General features: G+C 33.4%; 1 protein-coding gene across 4 annotated transcripts in view; it reads right to left on the bottom strand.

The window, feature by feature from the left end:
* Nucleotides 1-6,652, bottom strand: part of LOC113510740 (uncharacterized) — a 177,671-nt gene extending 171,019 nt beyond the window's left edge. For all 4 annotated transcript variants that reach the window (XM_052902454.1, XM_052902456.1, XM_031907198.2 and 1 more), the window contains exon 1: nt 6,430-6,652. The gene's annotated coding sequence lies outside the window, so the exon portion shown is untranslated. The remainder of the gene's footprint in view (nt 1-6,429) is intronic.
* Between the last annotated feature and the right edge of the window lie 8,930 nt (nt 6,653-15,582).

Here is a 15,582-nt window from a genome sequence, read left to right as displayed (position 1 = left end):
TTTATCTAATTTAAATTAATTATTTTATTAAATAATACCTAAGAGTATTACTTCCAAAAGTCAAAAATAGGATCATATAGTATTGTAATTTTAATATTCTAATTTTAAAATTATTAAGATGCACTAATAAATGATGAATTTTGAATTTTTAAACATTTGAATTTAGAACACGGAATTATCTGGCATGGAATAAATTTTCCTCTGCAATTCGAAGTATTATTTATTGTTTCGAAGAAGAACGACAGTGTGCCTAAATTGTGACAAGATGAATATGAGACAAGGGTACAAACTCATATAAATTACAAGATAAAAGTAAATGTATTTATTTCTATTGTTAAAATGTTAATGAATATAATGAAATGAAGCGAATAAATAATTAAATTAACGCTGATACACTGAAATAATATAATAAAATAATGTAAATAAAAACAGAATCGAACATTTACGTGCCTATGTATGGCAAAACCTTAGGTTATATAGATGGAGTATCTCCATATAAATGCTTCTAGAAAAACGCGTCAACTTTTTCATACAGTTTGCGTAATAAATAGTTATTTATGATTCCTTTATAACTTCTATATTTATTTTGTGTTTTAAATTTTGCACCTTTTTAATGCGCAAAAGCTTATTTTATTTATTTAACAATTAATAATACGTCAAGGATATATCTTGAGTGCGTAAGTATATATAACACTTAGTTAGAACACTAATAAAAAAACAGCTAATTAGCTAACAAAAAGTTGACCCATTTTTCAAGCTTAATGCTCTATCTATATAATCTAATAGTGAAATGTGTTAATGGTTTTAATGAATAATAAATAAATAAACAAAGTATTACTATTGTATTCCTTCCACGTCGCTCCATACGGAAAATAATAACTAAATTACTCTATCTTACTAAGATATTTAAACAAAATGAACAAAAATAATTAATATAAGTATTTGTATTTCGTAATTAAATAACTCTATCTAATGTAGATGTTTAAAAGAAATAAACTAATTTAATTAAATTAAATACCTATACTCTATTAAAGTTAATATTAGATTACAATATTTCCCATTATAAAAATGTAATATTTCTCGCAAACGGCTACTGATTAAAGCTAACGAAGCCGTTCAGATTGGACGTCTTTAATGCGAATTTATTTTGTAGACTATTATAAAAGAAAGCTTTAATATTTTTCTTCCTTTACAATAAGAATAATAGGTTTATCCTATTTCTTTTGGTTGTGCGTAGATAGATCAGTCAATCTGTCAGACAAATCTTTTTTTTTTTAAATAAAATTGGAATTATAGAATTACAATAGAGCAGTGTCTATCAAATGAAATCAGATGTAATTTAGAATTGGGATAAAATTTTTATTGTTTAAAAATTTCATTCTATGTCCCCTTTTAAAAATCAATTATAAGTATGTACAATAAAGTATAAATAAACAAAAATATAGTTTATATACCTATTATTTTTAAATCTTATGTTATTTTTTTATCCAATGCCTATATACATTTATAATATATATAGAAAATATAATAACTATGGATATAGATAAACACCCTTGTTTCCCCATGAGATTGAAATGGGCGAATATTAAAATAGATTGAAGTTATCCTGTTTTATTTTACATCGGGGAATTATGTTGTTTGATACATTATTTAACATTAACGAATTCAGCGGAAATTTTGTTGGTTGGATTGGTTTTTAGACATTGTTTTATGATACCTATTCACTTAGATTAAATTAAACTTTCTCTCGGGCCCTATATCTCAAACTAGTACCTAAAAGAAGAGTAAAATTTTCGAAATAGGAATTGTAATAACTTTTTTTGAAAAACTGAATATTAAATACATATAATATTTATCGAGCAAGAATGAATGGAGATGTCGGTAGGGGCCGCTTTAGACGGACGTATGTTGACCAAATAAGCGACATGCTAAAGAAGGGCCAAATTAAAAAGTACCCGTAACCGGCGAGCGTGTATGAAAAGATTGATGAATGTGGAAGAAGCGAAAGAGGTTTGTTTGAATCGAAGCATTTGGCGTTCCATTGTTTCTGCCTACCCTAATGGGAGACAGGCGTGACAGATATGTATGTATGTATAATATTACTGGCAACTTGAGTAGTCAACCTTTTTTCAATTGTCTTTAAAAAGATTTTCAGTTCGGTTGTATTATTTTATGTTTGTTACCTCGAAACTCTGTGCTGAGTTGTAAACCGATTTAAAAAAAAAACTTTTTTTATTTCCGAAATAATACTTAGAAATTAGTTGCGTGGAGATTTTATCAAAATCAGTTCAGTAGTTGAGTTTTTAAATCAAAATAATTAGTTTTGCCGCTTGGAGATATTTTACGAGAAACGCTGCTGCCCATCCGTCGCCATCCCTTAGTCGCCTCTTACGACACCCACGGGAAAGGAAGGGGTGGCCTATTCTATGCCGGGACCATACAGTAAAATATGCGTATATACATATAAAGTATATGTGTGTTTATCTTGTCCTGATATAATTATCCTGTCATACACTACAAGGACCGGGGGAAAGGGATTGTTAGTAATGGAGACTGAGAATCCCATTGCTAGCAATATACCCCGTCAGGTCGACCTCCTCGCGGTTCCCCTTGGAAACTATAATGGTTAATTCCTGATGAATTCGTCATGGTGGGCTAACTGGCCTGTTTTCATTCTCATCGATCACCCGTCACTGGTGCTCCGCCAGCGTATACCGTTAGTGCAGGCGGGGTCACCATTCCATTTTCACCCATCAAAAAAAAAAAAACACTAGATGGACCTAAACAATTTACATACAATACAATTTCAATTTAATTTGTCTCCTACTCAATTTAATTTGGTCTGAAATAGACGACATACCAATATTCCATTAATATTTATTCATCTACGCAATACAGTTCTTTAATGCATTCCATTTTTTATTTAAAATAATTTAATTAAACCTATCAAACCTGAAACGAAACCAGTTAAAATGTTAACTCCATTATTCATGAAGAGATCTGCTATTTATATATATATTAACTGGATAACGGAAATTTGATGGGATTACTATCTTTCTATTATATGTATATATATATATATATATATATATATATATACATATACTCGTATAAATGGTTTAAAAAATAAACATATGTTTTAAAAATAAGAACATTGGCCATTCAATTTTTCATATTTTTCTCTCGCTTTATATTAATGAATTTGAAAATAATATATTCTTTATTGCACATGTAAATTACTTTGTTAATGCATTTATAAATGTTGTGAGCAAGGGTGGACTTATCTCTGACAGAGATCTCTTCCAGTCAACCCAATATATGTAGTTAGAAATCATATCGTTAGCGAGCGGTTAAAGTGCTATTAATATACTATCAATATTCAGAATACAAATTATGTATTATTAACACTAATCAATACATAAACAAATATATATTTATATATGAAGGAGACTTTGTACAAAAGTCGATTGCTTGGGTACCTCTGTTCCATTCGTATTTCAACCGTGAAGCAGTTGTGTTTGCATAGCTGTGTTTCGGTTTGAAGGGTGGGATATGGCGTGAATTTACAGGGTACAGAGAAATAACACCTGAGTCCTCAGGAATGGCAACGCATGGGGGGTATCATGGGCGAAACAGTATGTGTGTGTATTGTTATGTCCATAATACTGCTCATGTCTATAGGCGACGGTTACCACTTTACATCAGGTGGGCCGTCAGCTTGTTTGCCATTCTATGTTATATAAAAAAAATATTAATAATATTAATAATTAGTTAAGACGAACAATTACCGAAAGCACATTCTGAAGGATGGCACTGAGGACATCTGTCGAGCATGTCGCCATCCCGGAGAGTCACTCAGACATGTGCTTTCGGGTTGTTCAGCTCTTGCCAACACAGAGTACTTGCACAGGCACAACCAGGTAGCCAAAATACTCCATCAAGAGCTCTGAAGTACGGCCTCGCGAATGAGAGGTTGCCGTACTATAAGTACCAGCCACAGCCGGTCCTCGAAAGCGACAGCGTCAGGCTCTACTGGGACCGGTCCATCATCACGGACAGGACTGTTCTTGCGAACAAACCTGATATCGTGGTGATGGACCGGGCACTTTCGAGGGTGTTTTTGGTGGATGTCACCATACCGCATGACGAGAACCTCGTGAAAGCCGAAACCGAGAAGAAGAGAAAATATCTCGACCTGGCTCACGAGGTGACCGAAATGTGGGGGGTGACATCTACCGAAATCATCCCAATCGTTATGTCGGTGAACGGTCTTATCCCAACCAGTCTGGAACAACATCTCAGACGGTTGGGATTCCGAGGCGGCTCACTCCCGGGATGCAGAAAGACACACTCAAAGATGCAGAAAGCGGTGCTCTTAGATTCTGCCCGCATTGTACGCCGGTTTCTCTCCCTGGGGCCCTGAACCCCGGCCGACTGTGCTTCTGCCGGGGGTTAGTTGCCATCTCCTCTCCTTAAGAGGGGAGATGAGAATTTTGGTAAAATTTAAAAATTAATAATTACATAAATACATATACTATAAATAAATATAATACCTATCTACTTATATAATAAATGTTAAAATAAGTGAACGTACATGGAAATGAAGAACATCAACTTTTTTTTTTGCAATAATTCGATAGGTACTGATAAGTGGGTAACTTAGAATCGTTCCTTACGACAGTCTATGTGGGAAGCCTATGTGCAACGATATACTATAATGGGCTTAAATAATATAATATGTAAAGCTGCCAGGAAAAAGTCGATTTGGAATACCAGAAATGTCGAAAGTACCATCTTCTATTATTTATATGTTCGACGGTATTTGTAGCGCAGTGGTAGGCATTTTGAGTACAGAAGTCTCGGGTTCACAAATCAGTCGGGCCAATTTAGAAAAGGAACTTTTCTAAATAGACTTGGATATTGCAAGACTTGGATCTCCCAAGATATTTGTTGCTTGATTCTTCTAAACACATGGTATCTTAACTAGAGGACAATGCGATTGGTGTAATTGTGTAGCAGATGTAATGTAAAAGGGTGGAGACGGATTGTTAGTATGAATGAATGAAACTTTATTTGCATTATACAATACAAGGAATAAGCAAGACAATTAACAAACACAACGATACAGTTGTATAAGTACAGTAAGGCGGTCTTATTGCTGAGAGCAAACTTTTTAAGACAACCTTAGGGTAATGGATTAATTGTTGTTCAAGTATATATGATAGTATTGAGGACGTTAATCCATTAATAGCAATATGCTTTATCAGGTCGACCTCCAAGCAGTTCGCTCTGGAAACTATCGAATTGGTCGCGATGGGTCAACTAACCTGAGTTCGTCCTCACCTATCATCCCTCGCTGGTGCCAGTTGATACCGATAGTACAAGCGGGGTTACCATTACATTATCATCCATTAAAAAGATATAATGTAATAAGTACCTACTTAAGTTACTTATGTAAAGTTACTTTATACATTACTTAGTACTAAAATATGTTTTAGAATCTGGCTGTTTGATATGCCAATAATAGAATCAATGCTAATTTTATCTTATTCTGGTCCAATTGGTAAGTGGACAGTTGAGTGGCATTTTACCGATAAAACGATAAAACAATTACAATTTTGTCGTTCACGACTTTCTCAATTACTCTTTTATTTAATGAGGACCAATTTGATAAAATTATGTAAATCTGGTTACACTCGTATTGTAGTAGTTACTTAATTTTATGTCTTAACTTTATTATTATTATTATACCAAATATCTACATAAATTTTGCAAAATTATATTCGTGCAGACGTATTTATTAAGAAATAATTTGCAATAATCTAGTCTAGTAATCTTTAAAATATTAAAATAAAATAGATATTTATTCATAATACATTCCATTAAATCTTACATTTATTTGAATTATTCTATCATACTTTTGGATTTTTCATCACAAAGTATAAATAATATAAATTATACAGATCATTTATTCATAATTTACAAAATTACAAGTCCAGTTTCAATTAACTATGTCATTTCTATTGCAAATTTGTCATATTTTTTTATTTGTTTGTTTAATTAAAATTATAGGTTTAATTAAAATTTGTCATAATATTCATTATTATCAAATATTGAAATATACTGCTTTTATAACTAACAAAAAAAAATATTTTCTGATATTCTAGAATAATTCTAGAACAAAAAAAAAATAAGGCAAGTATAAGTTTGCAATTTGCATTAATTTGTCATCGACACTAACATTTCAATAAATATGGTATTTAGTCGAACTGATTTAAACTTAATTATTATATTAAAATATTATATTTTTTGTTACTAATATTATCTCATTAATCTTATTTAAATTGCAAAAAAAAAAATTACCGACAATAATAATTTTTGAGTAGCACAATAAAAATAATAACTCCGGATCGTGTTTAATAAACTAACCTGCAAAATTCGTAGGTCATCGCTTGTCCCGGCGTCTAGAACTGTACATATTACACAACACAGACAATCACACACTATTAGTACACTGAACAACTAATTACATAGTAAATGGTGCACACACAGTGTCGGTACGTAATTTGTGAGACGAGTCGGCGCCCAGCACCTTGCCGCGTATCGTTCAAACGCGAGACAGGCCAGAACTGAGCCACGACAGAAGCCCAACCGCGCAAACTCCGATGAATGCTGGAAAGTTAATCTTGTAATAGCAAGGAAACTTTAGCGAAACATTTTGCACGAATTGGAATATCAACGGGTGCGGTTAACATAAAGTTTTGGTTTATGACTGGTATTTCTTTTTTTTTTCGTCCGCGAATCGGAGTTATTCGTGAAGATAGCGATATTTTTTTGGTCCGCTGATGATAAAGATTCGTCGGTCAACTGCTTAGGTCCATGTTATTTTTTAGACAAAAATTAAATGGTAAATCCAGCTGTATTAACGGTGAAGCTGGCGATCTAGTGAGTAATGATAAGTAAAGATAAAGATTGTCAACTGTCAAAGACTGGCAACACTAGGTTTGGTATTTTTGTAATAGCAACATTTTTGTACTCTGTCTCTCTCACAATAAACGTTGATAGTAATAAGTTTGTATTTCCGTAATTTATTTTTTCAGATCCATCTAAGCGACCATACCCATGAAATTACAGTCCATTCCAATAATTTTCTACATGGTCCTTCGAGTCGGATTTTTTTGGAGCTCGACGTAGATTTTTAGAATAGCTTTTTGAAATTTATATTGTCATCGACATTTGATTCTTCATGCATTCAGAAAGTTCTATTAAATTAGACGTTGAAAGAATAAATTACAAAATCCAAACTTGCTACTATCGACATATTTTTTTTAATAAGTGAAATAAAATAGTTAATCCATCCGTGCTATTGGTATATACTAAGTGAGTCACTAGTGGAAGATGATAGATGAGAATGAATGCAGGTCAATTGGCCTACCATGATGAATTCGACTAGAAATACCCAAGATTTTTCCAGGTCGCCCTCCATGCGGTGCCCCATGGAGGTCGATCTTACAGGGTGTACTGCTAGCAATGAGGCTATTAGACCTCATTACTAATAATGCCTTTCTTCTCACTATCAATATGTATTGCAAAAGTACAAGTTGCTATTACAAACATAGCAAATGTTATTGTTGTCAACTAACATGAATCATAATTCTTTTCAGAGGAAATGATGTGAAAGTCGACCTTTGTTGATCAAATACACAGGTAGATACGATTTTTTTTGGATGAAAATGGTAACCTTTTAGAGTGGCACCCATGAGTACTGATAGATGAGAATAAAGTCAGATCAGCTGGCACATCGTGAGGAATTTAAAAAGAATTAACCACAATAGTTCTCAAAGTTGATGGCTTGGAAGGCGACCTGTTAAAGTACATTACTAGTAATGGGATCATTAATCTTTACTACTGACAACTCACCCACCCAAACAGATCCACAATCAACATCATTATAGCATATCATAGCATCATTAACATCGCAAGGAATGATAATGATGTCACTTACATATATTCATATTTTCGTGTTATTATTTTCGTCGTATTATAAGCTACTGTTTTTTTTTAAAGAGCAACTCTTAGTTTGTTGTTTAGGGCAATAAAATAAACTATATTTGTAACTAAATCTTCAAAAAGCATTTGTTATTTCATATGAACGTCAAAAGCGACTTGGTTTCAAGTAAGAGCTTTAGTACTGAACAGTCAAAATAATCTCTTCTGTATTATTCCAAAAGAGCAGACAGCCTACAGCTACATTTTAACTGTCAAAGTCTATATTAGACGCCCAATATCGTTATATAACACTAGCGATCCATCTCGGTATCGCACGGTTTTATAAATTACTTCAAAAAGAAGGTTTCTAATTCGGTTGATTTTTTTTCAATTGATGTTTGTTGCCTCATAATTATATCATTTATAAATTGATTCCAATTTTTTTTTATTATCTCAATGGATATACTTACAGATTGCTGTCATAGAAACATTATGGAAATCAGGTTCAGTTTTGATATCAAAATAACAGGTTTAACCAAAATTGAATTAGTACTATTGTAGTGTGTGTTGTAGGTTTTATCATATTAAAAAAAGCCATGTTACTGGTTGACGACGTAGCTTTTTACAAATGAAAGATTTTTTAAAATCGACCAAAAATTTATTTTTAGTTTAGTATTATAATTATAACTATTATAATATTAGTTTTAACAAGTACCTTTATTAGGTTAACTAAATATCGTTTAATTATTAAAAATATTTTTTACCTTGATACTGGACATTAAAAATGGACCCAGTATTTAAAAAGACTCAGTTGTAGAAAAACATATTATCATAATTATTTCAACCATTATCCGTCCACTGCTGGACATAGGCATTTGGGGATAAAAGGTAATATAACATTTAAAAATTAAAACCAAATTTCACGTTCCACAATAATTTTAAACTCATTATCGGAAGCCCGTCCCGATGACAGTCTGTAGATATTTGGTTTTACAATTAGTTCAGCTTTTGTTCAGGTCCATCCATCTCGCAGCTGTTCGACCTTTGTCATATAAAAGTGCCTCGTTTATTTAAAAGTTGAGTGCTCTGATCCTGACGTCCTCTTTTTGTTTAGATGTTACAGAACCTGTTTTAGAGGCACGAGTATATCCACAGTTCAAAGTTTGAGTGCTTTAATGTTGTTCCATCTACCTGATGAGTTTCAGGGAATTTCTATATTTAAACCACAAAGTTGGTATACAAGTTTAGGATCATTCTTAAGCTGAAAGGTATATCTATGCCTGTAGTCTCAATCGCGCGATATTATTCGCTGACTTCTGCTATATGTTTGCTACATCTCACCCTTCAAACGTAAACTATCCAAGGAACAGAAAAACTTAAAATGTGCTTTAATATTTTGAGCGCTTTTATGTTACTGATCACAGTTTAGTCCTTGCATTGAATGAGTCACGCCTTCTTTTCCCGTGGATGTCGTAAGATGCGAGGATATTGCCAGTGCTATGCTTGGCACGCGAGTTAACAGCAGTTAGTCTTTTGGCGATGTTTTAGGAAGTACGCTATTGCTCAACCCTTTACGATTAAATTCCCTTAGTCACCACTTACAACACCTACAGGAACGGAAGGGGTGTCTCATTCTATGCCAGGATCACACAGTAGACTTCAAGATCTTTTCTTTGTTATTTGTCAAACTAAACTACAAATAATGTACTAATTATATAACTATTAATAATATTCTATTGTTTATTATATTATTTTTGCATCATTACTGTTACGCTTTATACACAAACCCTAGAGATACTTTCATCTTTCCAGTTCCCAAGATTGACTGGAAAAAGAAGGCAGACAAGTCAAATTCAAGTTCAAGTCACAGGTCAACTTATGTACCTTGCCTTTTTCTTTACAACCTGATTTCTTTTTCAGCTTGCAAGCGGTTAAAAACTATAAGTAGTTTGTTTGAATGGGAAGTTAGCGGGTGAGATCTGTTTCCCCAGTGAAGAAACTGCTTCGTTACTTTATCCTTACATCTTCCTTTTTTATTACTTCGTAATCAAGTGAAGTCTCAAGTATGATGAGATCTAGGTCTTTTTATTTCTGATAGTTAAATTAGAGCTGTGGTTAAACTGTTAGTGTGTGCATTTATACACGCTTTCTATGTTTTTGTTATGTACTCAGTTTCCTCCTTGGCAGTATTAATCACAAGCTGATATCAATATTAAATGTAAATATACAATAAAACCTCACCTTGCACCTCTCTACCAGAGGGAGACTTTGTACAAAAATTGATTGCTTGGGTACCTCTGTCCCATTCGTGTTTCAACCGTGAAGCAGTTATGTTTACATGGCTGTGTTTCGGTTTGAAGGGAGGAATATGGCGTGAATTTACTGGGTACAGAGGAATAACACCTGAGTCCTCAGGAATGACAACGCATAGGGGGTATCATAGGTGAAACAGTATACTCTGTTATGTCCATGGTACTGCTCAAGTCTATAGGCGACGGTTACCACTTTTCATCCGGTGGGCCGTCAGCTTGTTTGGCATTCTAAGTTGTATAAAAAAAACTGCCGTGGGTATCATAAGAGGCGACTAAGAGAGGATGAGGGATGGGCAGCACCGTCCCTCTTAAAATATCTCTAAAGCCATTGTCAATCCATCTGCCAAGCATGGCAACTATAGGCAAAGCCCATCAAGGGGGAGGTGTATATTCAGCAGTGGACAGTTAAAGGCTGATATGATGATAATGATACAATAAATCTTATACAAACAAACACCATATTTTAAAAAAGGTCGTTGACATATAAGTGGTTTAATGTCTATTGAATTTCAAAACGTTCAAGTCTGGTGCATATTTATTTTATAATTGAAAGCACGTTTCTATAGGCACTAAGCCGATGGCAATTGTTCCATGAATGCTATTATCCTGTAGACCATTAAGTTAGGACTTCAGATCCAGCCCCGTCATTGTATTGGCTCTCTAACTATTTAGTACGCTAGATAGGCAGAGAGCCAATGATAAATTCTTGAAAGGTATTATAAATATAATATGTAGCTTTTGACTATTTTACTAACTACAAATTTCATTCCTTATAAAGAATATCTCATAATATAGTTTAACCCTTAAATACCTGAAGTTTCAAATTTGATACTGGGATTATAAATCGCATTGGGCACCTACAATTGATTTTATTTAATATTTGGCTGTTTACATGTTACCAAATGCTTTTTTTTTTTAAATAAATATATAAAAATATTTTTTTATTTTTTTTTACTATTTTTCCTCATTAGTAAACACAGTAAAAGTATAAATGTACCCTTATATATTTTTTAATTTGATTTAAAAAATCAGGCTTTCAAGGGTTAATCTTATAGTTTAAATACAAGTAATGACGAGTACAGTAATACTCGTGTATTTATTTTGAAAAAAAAAACTAGCTTTTTTATATATGATCACACCTTCTTAAGTCAATACAGATAAAATATGGTATACGGGTGCGATCATCCGAAAAGAGGATGTTCATCCCTTACCGGTTGGCTGCACTATTCCGGATCACTAAGTGCTTTTTCATGCCACGTTTGAAAGATCCGAGGTTGTAGGATGAAGGGAAAATAACAGGAAAGGCCATTCCAAAATCTTACGGCGCGACTCACTTCAATGTTCTCAAACTTATGTATTTGTATGCAAACGAAAAGCTGAGAGAGAAAGAATAAAGCGATATACGAATATTCTTCCGATAATGCCTTAAGAATTACCATTACTAAAAATATTGAGTCATGACGGACTCTTTTCTAAGTTACTAGCTCTATCCTGCTGCTTCGGTCATATATAAAATATTCCAAATTAAAGATTAGAATATAACCTAATAGAGATATATACGTTTATATATATATATATATATATATATATATATATATATATATATATATATATATATATATATATATATACATTACACGTAATAAAGAATACTAGAGAATTCGTAAAATACCAAGGGATACCACGATATCATGGAAGACGCGGCATCTGTTGTCAACGTCAAAGTATTGTAAGAAATTAAAAAGGTACTGAAATCAGTCGTCTCTTGTTCTTTTAGCTTACAAGAGAATATTAAATCCCTTTCAGTAAAAAAGTAATCATCAAAATCGATTGAAAACGAACGGTATTTGTAGATATATATTTAGGTACTTATATGATACCTACCATATAAATAAAAATTACAATCGAAATGAAAAAATGTTTTTTGATAAATGAAGTTAATCAAAAAACGAAACACCGTGGAATTTTTTTATACCACTGAGGTGGCAAACAAGCATACGGCCCACCTGATGGTAAGTGGTTACCGTAGCCTATGAACATCTGCAATACTCTGGTATTGCGCGCGTGCGTTGCCGACCTTGAAGACACCTCTTTACCCATTTTTTGAAGAACCCCATGCTGTAGGCTCTTGGGGAAAACCTCGGTAGGAAGCTCATTCCACAACCTGAGTGTTCGTGGGAGGAAACATCTCTGATACCGTGCTGTTGCGACTATTGAGGCTGTAAGACATGAGAATGAACTCCCTGTCGATGGCGAGCCGTACGATGGTAGAAAGGGGCCGTGGCCATAGACTTAATTAACACCGTAGAATAAAATTTTTTATTCGCATTTAATTTATGGTATTCTACTACTTATTTAAGAATTATTAAACCTTAATAAGTAATATTGTTGTACTAAAAATAAATGCAGATATGAAAAAAAAAATATCCAAACAATACCTGTTTTCAACAGTTAATTTTATATATTTTATCTAAAGAATATTTAATTTTAATAAAGTTAAGGTCCATTCGAAAGTCTAGAAATTCTTAATTAAATCAACCCGAAGTTGCTAACTTACCTTTGAGGAAAAGTCTGTGATTACATACATAATCTTTTTATATAGTTACTTAAACCGGTGGATTATAGAAATAGTATGAGAAAATAAGGGGATAGTAGCTATCCATCAAATCCAATATGACATTATACGTTCTACAATCTACGTCCCTCGGAATCCCTTGAAATTATAATAATAAAATTACCCTTAAATTAAAATTAATTTAAAATTTAATTCAATTTGTATTCGATGTAAAAATAATGACGGTATAATACGAAACAGGGAGAAATCAGGTAATGAAAAAAACCTAGGGAGCTAAGGAATCCTAATGGAAGAAAATTATTAGAAATATCATGTCAATTTAAAATAGTAACAGTACCGAGCCTATTCCTTTAAGATAAAACCGTCAGTAAATGTTGATAGCTGTTTCCCTTAAATATTTTGATATTAAATATTTTATAAAGCAAAGTAATAAAATTAGGCGTCGCTCCAAGTGAAATTTCTATAAAACGTGTGCCAAGTGCCTACATGTCTTATCTCGCTCGGCAGTGTATACCTCACGCTTGCATTTCCCGTGCCACCTTATCGAACAGTTGATATATATATACACACGTGACATACAGCTCTTATATTCGGCAAATATAAATAAAGGCCTGCGTAAACGACAGATAATTTTATCCGCAAATAATGTTCCTATTTTTTACTCTTGCCTTATTTCACATGAGAGACAAAAATCAACTGTTGTGATGAATTCCTGGTGAATTCATCACGATGGACCAATTAACCTCTCTCAGGGGGAAACGGATTGTTAGTAATGGGATTACCTCATTGTCATTAAATATCGTTAAATACTTTTTTAGCTACTTGTTACACGAAGTTATTTTAAAACGACTAAGAAACATAATTTCCAAACATTTCTTGATCACGACGTCAGGACGTAAAGATAACAGAAACAGCCATTTACATTGCATATTACTGGCAAGTCAACCCGCCTGCCAAGCGTGGCAACTACTGACATAACCCCCTAAGGGGGAGGTTTGTGTTCAGCAGTGGACAGATAAAAGGCTGGTATGATGATGATGATAATTACTGACAAGTAATATCGTAAAATGCTTGCCTAGCTAATCATCACTGAGTGTTGTCACCAATTTTGTAAAGTAACTAAAAATAATTCAAAAGCTTCCTAAACGCAATGATAATGTGTAGTAACGATATATACAGCCAGTTACTAACGATATTATAAAATGATTGCCTAGCTACTTGTCACATTACGTTATTATGAAATTATTAAAAAAAATATTTTCAAAAGCCTCTTCAAACCGATGTCAGTATAAAAGTAGTCATTTGCCAATAATATCGTTAAAAGTATGCCTGGCTAATCATCATTCAGTGTTGTCAACAATTTCGTAAAATGGCAAAAAAAGAATCCAAAAGCATCCTGAACGCAATGATAGTGTGTAGTAACGATATATACAGCCAGTTCCTAACGATATTATAAAACGATTGCCTAGCTACTTGTCACACGACGTTATTATAAAATGGCCAAAAATATTTAATATAAAATTAGCTATTTGCCAATAATATCGTTAAAAGCTTGCCTGGCTAATCATCGTCCAATGTTGTTAACAATTTCATAAAATAACCAAAAAAAGTCCCAAAAGCTACATGAATGCAACATCAGTGTGTAGTGACAACAAAAACAGCCAGTTGCCAAAGATATCGTAAAAAGCTTTCCTGGCTAACCATCATCTCTGAGGCTTTGAGTAGAACCCTTTCTTTATCTGGAGGAAGATTTATTGGCACACTTGGTCTATGTTATTGAGATGTTTCGCCACGAATCCATTGAGACCGCCCCCTGTATAAATAACCCCACTAAAATCAGAGATAACCTTGACATCGAAACCTATACATATATATCTCTATTAGCTGTATAAAGGATAAATAATGTTGTCATATATAACTATCATATCATACATATTTTATAGCTAAAATACAAAATAGACCGATTTGACCAATCACTTTGAACTTTGGTGTAAACATACTATATATAGATGCCGTATGATCCCGGTACAGAATGGGCCATCCCTATCCTTCTCGTGAGTGTCGTAAGAAGCGACTAAGGGAGACTTTGTACAAAAGTCGATTGCTTGGGTACCTCTGTCCCTTTCGTGTTTCAACCGTGAAGCAGCTGTGTTTGCATGGCTGTGTTTCGGTTTGGCGTGAATTTACTGGATACAGAGGAATAACACTTGAGTCCTCAGGAATGGCAATGTATGGGGGGTATCAAGAGCGAAACAGTATACTCTGTTATGTCCATGGTACTGCTCATGTCTATAGGCAACGGTTACCACTTTCCATCAGGTGGGCCGTCCGCTTGTTTGCCATTCTAAGTTGTATAAAAAAAAAAACTTAATGGTCATATGATGGGCAACAGCGTCCCTTTCAGAACATTACCAGAGCCTAACTGCGGTTGCCAACCTACCTGCCAAGCGTGGCAATTACTCCCTTATGGGGAGGCCTTAGTTAAACAATGGACAGTTAACGGCTATTAAAGTATGGTATGGTACTATAATAAAATAAAGTTCTTTATACCGTCAGTAAATATATCCCAGTCACGGTGACGAAATCACGGGAAAAGTCATGTTAATTTATAAAAATTATCTAGAAATCATCATAGATTAAAAAAGATTCTCAGATTTTCTCCTTTTATCTAGGTATCTATAAAATATAAGATAATAAAATTGTTCT

Source organism: Galleria mellonella, unplaced genomic scaffold, assembly GCF_026898425.1.
Source record: "Galleria mellonella isolate WM207_F2 unplaced genomic scaffold, CSIRO_AGI_GalMel_v1 utg905, whole genome shotgun sequence".
NCBI classification, from domain to species: domain Eukaryota; kingdom Metazoa; phylum Arthropoda; class Insecta; order Lepidoptera; family Pyralidae; genus Galleria; species Galleria mellonella.
This window is presented reverse-complemented; position numbering and strand designations above follow the sequence as displayed.